Below are 7,130 nucleotides of genomic sequence, written 5' to 3'. Positions count from 1 at the left end.
GCATCTATTATATTTGATACTGGTGCCGATAGAAGTTACATGTGTAGAGAATTTTACGCTAAATTGAATTGTTCATCATTACCTCTAGATGCTAAGTACATGATTGAGTTAGCTAATGGTAAACTAATTAAAGCCGATAAAATTTGGCGTGATTGTAAAATAAATTTAGCTGGAGAGACGTTTAAAATTGATTTGATACCCATAGAATTAGGAAGTTTTGATGTAATAATCGGCATGGACTGGATGTCCAAAATAGGAGCTGAAGTTGTGTGTGCCAAGAAGGCAATTTGCATTCCTCGTAAGAATAAAACGTCAGTAATGATTTATGGTGAGAAGGGTAACTCAAATCTAAAACTCATTAGCTGCTTGAAAGTCCAAAAGTGCTTGAAGAAAGGGTGCTATGCTATCTTAGCACATGCTAATAAAGTCGAAATGAAGGAAAAAGAGAAGAGCATCAACGACGTGCCTGTGGCAAGAGATTTTTCTGAAGTCTTCCCAGAAGAGTTGCTGGGATTACCTCCATTTAGATATGTAGAATTTCAAATAGATCTTGTACCAGGAGCTGCACCAGTGGCTCGCGCTCCATACAGACTTGCACCATCTGAGATGAAAGAGTTACAAAGCCAGTTACAAGAATTATTGGACCGTGGATTCATTCGACCGAGCACTTCACCGTGGGGAGATCCGATTTTATTCGTCAAGAAGAAAGATAGATCCTTCCGAATGTGTATAGATTACCGCGAATTAAACAAGTTAACTATCATGAATCGGTACCCATTACCGAGAATTGATGACTTGTTTGATCAGCTGCAAGGATCACATGTTTACTCCAAGATCGATCTAAGATCGGGTTATCATCAGTTGCGAGTCAAAGACGAAGATATTCCGAAAATCGCATTTCGGACACGCTACGGTCATTATGAATTTTTGGTCATGCCGTTCGGGTTGACAAACGCACCAGCTGTATTCATGGACCTCGTGAATAGGGTATGCAGTCCATACTTAGATAAGTTTGTATTCGTCTTTAATGATGACATTCTTATTTATTCCAAAAATGAACAAGAACATGAGCAACATTTAAGGTTGGTGCTGAAACTGTTGAAGAAAGAACAGTTATACGCAAAGTTTTCTAAGTGCGCCTTTTGGTTAAAGGAAGTACAATTCCTTGGTCACATCGTTAGCAGTCAAGGAATTCAGGTCGATCCTGCGAAGGTCGAAGCCATTGAAAAATCGGAAACCCCAAAGACTCCGATGCAAATACGCCAATTTTTGGGTCTTGCTGGCTATTACAGAAGGTTTATTCAAGATTTTTCACGGATAGCCAAACCATTGACAACATTAACACACAAAGGGAAGATGTACGAATGGACTTCTGAGCAGGAAGCTGCATTTCAATTATTGAAGAAGAAGTTGACTACATCACCTATTCTATCGTTACCTGAAGGAAACGATGATTTTGTAATTTATTATAACGCTTCACGACAAGGTTTTGGTTGTGTCCTCATGCAACGAAAGAAGGTTATTGCATATGCATCCCGAGAACTGAAGATTCATGAACAAAATTATACGACTCATGATCTAGAATTGGGAGCAGTGGTGTCTGCATTAAAGATTTGGAGACACTACTTGTACGGGGTTAAATACACTGTGTATACCGATAATAAAAGCCTTCAACATATCTTCAACCAAAAACAACTGAACATGAGGCAACGTAGGTGGGTCGAGTTAATAAACGACTATGATTGTGAAATTCGCTATCATCCCGGTAAAGCAAATGTAGTAGCAGATGCTTTAAGCAGGAAGGAAAGAGAGCCGATTCGAGTACGAGCAATAAATATGAATATTCGTACGAACCTCACTACCTAAATTAAGGAGGCTCAACAAGGAGCTCTTTCTGAAGAAAACATTGGAAATGAGATGCTTAAAGGGTTAGATAAAACAGCTTGTTACATGAGAAGACGGAACCCGATACTTCGCTGGACGCATTTGGGTACCGAAGTTTAAAGGGTTAAGAAAATTGGTTTTGGATGAGGCACATAAGACGAGATACTCGATACATCCAGGAGCTGGAAAGATGTATCAAGATCTAAAAGCACACTTTTGGTGGCTGAATTTGAAGGCTGATATTGCAACATACATTGGAGAATAATTGACTTGCTCCGAAGTCAAGGCAGAACATCAGAAACTATCAGGTTTGCTTCAACAATCAGAAATCCCGGAATAGAAATGAGAATGCATTACTATGGATTTCATCACGAAGCTACCAAAGACTGCATGGGGTTATGACACCATTTGGGTAATTGTCGATCGTCTCACCAAATCTGCACATTTCCTACCTATGAAGGAAATGGATAAGATGGAGAAATTGGTACGATTATATATGAAGGAAGTTGTTTCAAGACATGGAGTACCTTTCTCCATTATATCCGATCGCGACAGTCGGTTTACGTCAAGGTTTTGGCAATCACTACATGAAGCTCTACGGACTCGTCTGGATATGAGTACTGCATATCATCCTCAGACCGATGGGCAAAGTGAAAGGACCATTCAGACTCTTGAAGACATGCTTAGAGCATGTGTGATCGATTTCGAAAACGAATGGGATAAATATTTACCATTGGCAGAATTCTCGTATAACAACAGTTATCATACGAGTATTAATGTTGCACCATTCGAAGCACTTTATGGAAGAAAGTATAGATCCCCTATCTGTTGGAACGAAGTAGGTGACAGATAACTGACTGGTCCCGAGATCATACAAGAGACTACTGAAAAGATTGTGCAAATCAATGAGAGATTGAAGACCTCCCAAAGTCGTCAAAAGAGCTATGGTATTTTCGAAGGAAGCCGTTAGAATTTCAGGTTGATGACATGGTTATGTTAAAGGTGTCACCATGGAAAGGTGTGATACGCTTTGGTAAGAGGGGTAAATTGAACCCAAGATACGTAGGACCATTCAAGATCATCGAACGTATTGGACCGGTAGCTTATCGACTTAAGCTACCACAAAAACTTGCTGGAGTACACAATACCTTTCACGTCTCAAACCTAAGGAAATGCCTTGCAAAAGAAGACCTCACTGTTTCTCTTGAAGAAATCCAAATCGACGAGAAATTGCATTTTATAGAAGAGCATGTCGAAATCATGGATCGTGAAGTCAAACGGCTCAAGCAAAGCAACATACCTATAGTTAGGGTTCGTTAGAATGCTCGAAGAGGTTCCGAATTCACTTGGGAAAGAGAAGACCAGATGAAACAGAAGTATCCACATCTGTTTACAAACACCGCCCATTGAATAGGTACTATTCCAAATTTCGGGACGAAATTTAATTTAACGGGTGTGTAATGTAACGACCCAGATTTTTCCGTTAATATATATAAGATTAATATTTACATAATTAAATGTTTCTAACATGTTAAGCAATCAAACTTGTTAAGACTTGATTAATTATGTAAACGTTTGACCACCCAGTTTGACCGATGATTCACGAACGTTATAACTTGTAAATGACATGATAATATACATATGAACATATATATATGTTTAACATGATGAAATGATAACTAAGTATCTCATTCAATATATTAACAATAATTTATATACATAAAATGAGACTACTAACTTAAGAATTTCGAAACGATATATACGTAACGATTATCGTTGCGTTAACGTCTTAATATATATATATATATATATATATATATATATATATATATATATATATATATATATATATATAGTATTAAGATATGTTAATACACTATGTTATCACGATAATATAACAATTTAACATCTCATTAGATATAATAACAATGGGTTAATTACATTAAACGAGATCGTTAACTTATAGGCTTCGAAACAACTCATACATGTAACGACTAACGATGAGTTAACGACTTAATTAAAATGTATATATATGAAGTGTATTAAGATGTATTAATACACTTTTGAAAGGCTTAAGTACATATATCAAAATACTTGTACTTAACATAAATAATCACAATTGTATTCTCATTCGTTTTCATCAAGAATTCTACTCGTATTCGCTCGGTATTTGCACTCGTATTATACCCAGCTTCTAGATGTATTTACTATTGGTATATACCAATAAATATCTGCTCCTTAGTAGCCTTAAATGATTAAGGAACATGTGGAACCAACCATTTGTCAAGTAGCATGAATTATTTAGCAAGATTACAAAAATATTACTAATCATTCATGAATTATTTACAAGAAAACAAACTTACACATCCTTTATATCTAACCCATTATCCACGACCAAAAACACCTACAAACACTTTCATTCTTCAATTTTCTTCATCTAATTGATCTCTCTCAAGTTCTATCTTCAAGTTCTAAGTGATCTTCACAAATTCTACAAGTTCTAGTTTCATAAAATCAAGAACACTTCCAAGTTCGTTAACTTACTTCCAATCTTGCAAATCCATTTCAAGTGATCATCCAACCTCACTAAATCTTTGTTATTTACAGTAGGTTATCATCCTAAATTAAGATAATATTCGTATTCAAGCTTTGATTCAATTTCTATAACTATAACAATCTTAATTCGAGTAGAAATCTTACTTGAACTTGTTTTCGTGTCATGATTCTACTTCAAGAACTTTCAAGCCATCCAAGAATCCTTTGAAGCTAGATCATTTCTTGTCACTTTCAGTAGGTTTACCTACTATACTTAAGGTAGTAATGATATTCATAACATCATTCGATTCATATATATATATATATATATATATATATATATATATATATATATATATATATATATATATATATATATATATATATATATATATATATATATATATATATATAACTATCTTATTCAAAGATTTAAACTTGTAATCACTAGAACATAGTTTAGTTAATTCTAAACTTGTTCGCAAACAAAGTTAATCCTTCTAACTTAACTTTTAAAATCAACTAAACACATGTTCTATATCTATATGATATGCTAACTTAATGATTTAAAACTCGGAAACACGAAGAACACCGTAAAACCGGATATACGCCGTCGTAGTAAAATCGGGGGCTGTTTTGGGTTGGATAATTAAAAACTATGATAATCTTTGATTTGAAAGTTGTTCTTCTGGGAAAATGATATTTCATATGAACATGAAACTATATCCAAAAATCATGGTTAAACTCAAAGTTTTTGTTTAGAACAGCGATTTTGGGATCACCCGAGGGGGACTTAACCACCCGTTGAGATCATCTCCCGTTTTGACTATGCTGATGCAGTGATATTAACCCGCCCCTATCTCTGCCCGAGAGGAAACCTTGAACCGATCCAAGGGCACGACCAAGTAAAACCCCCCTCCCCTTTACCCCCCCCCCCCCAACACAATGTGGGAAAGGTGCCATGAGTGGATCCTTACATGGCAGGGATAGAATTGCATTAATTGTTGCCCTGGAGTGGAGTCGAACTCCTGACCTCTAGTGTGTTAGAGGCAGGCCACTACCACTCAGATACAACTACAATCCTATGGTTAAACTTAAAGTGGAAGTATGTTTTTCAAAATGGTCATCTAGACGTCGTTCTTTCGACTGAAATGACTACCACTTACAAAAATGACTTGTAACCTGTAACTCCGACTATAAACCATCAGTTTTCTGTTTAATTTCATAAAGTTAAGTTCGATACGAAACCATAGCAATTTGATTCACTCAAAACGGATTTAAAACGAAGAAATGATGGGTAAAACAAAATTGGTACAAATTACTAGTTTTAGCTACGTAAATTTTATAACAAATCTATACTAACTATAACTTAACTAACTTATATTGTATTATACATGTATTCTAACATATATTATGTAATCTTGATAGACCATAGACACGTATACAATGTTTTGACATATCATATCGACGTCATCTATATATATTATTTGGAATAACCATAGACACTCTATATGCAGTAATGCTCGAGTTAGCTATACATGGTTGAGGTTGATTCTAAAATAATATATATACCTTGAGTTGTGATCGAGTCTGAGACTTGTATACACTGGGTCGTGGATTGATTCGAGATAATATATTGATTTATTTATGTACTACTAACTGTGGACTACTAATTGTGGACTACTAACGTTGGACTGCTAACTTAACAACTTAAAACGTCAACACGTAATAAAAATGTTGTGAATATATTTTCATCATACTTTGATATATATATATATATATATATATATATATATATATATATATATATATATATATATATATATATATATATATATATATATGTATGTATATATTTGTTATAGGTTCGTGAATCGACCCGTGGCCAAGTCTTATTTTCCAACAAATTGAAAATCAGTGAAAGTGAGTATATAGTCCCATTTTTAAACTCTACAAATATTTTGGGATGAGAATACATGCATTTTATGTTTTACGCCATAGACACAAGTACTTAAAATATATTCTACGTTGAGTTGTACCACTTTGCATATCTTCCATAATAGCTTGGTAACTAATATTTACATGTTGTAAGAACATGTATACGCGAATCCTATTGATAGATCTATCGGGTTTGACAACCCCAACCGGGCTAGTCGCTCTAGTATCGTAAACAGTTGCATAGTACTTCATTTTTACTACACTTGGTACAGTGTAGGGAGATTTCATAATAAAGGGAATATGCTACATTAATTGTTAAGTATGGTTATTAAAGCGCTCAACAACTTATAGAGTATCTTTATTGAAATATTTGTAACTATGAAATCTTGTGGTCTATACTTATATCGATGCTAGCTTTAAACCTATATATCTCACCAACCTTTGTGTTGACTATTTAAGCACGTTTATTCTCAAGTCCTTAAGAAAGTCTTCCGCTATTGCATTATCTGAGCAAGCTGTGCATGGAGTCTCATGCTTTTGTTTAAATGAAGTGTTGCATTCAATAAAACCTTTGTCATGTATTATATTTGACTGTTATATCACGTGTGTAGTATTTGGAAACCGATGTATTATGGGGATTATTTCTTAAATAATCGCCCACTTGTTTAAAACATGCATTATGTATAATAAGGGTGTGCTTTTTATGAAACGAATGCTATATTTTCTAAAATGTATCATATAGAGGTCAAATACTTCGCTATGGGACCAATGAA

The sequence above is a fragment of the Rutidosis leptorrhynchoides genome, chromosome 4, assembly GCF_046630445.1.
Source record: "Rutidosis leptorrhynchoides isolate AG116_Rl617_1_P2 chromosome 4, CSIRO_AGI_Rlap_v1, whole genome shotgun sequence".
In the NCBI taxonomy this organism is placed as follows: Eukaryota; Viridiplantae; Streptophyta; class Magnoliopsida; order Asterales; family Asteraceae; genus Rutidosis; species Rutidosis leptorrhynchoides.
The sequence above is the reverse complement of the archived record's forward strand: the minus strand, read 5'-3'. Positions refer to the sequence as shown.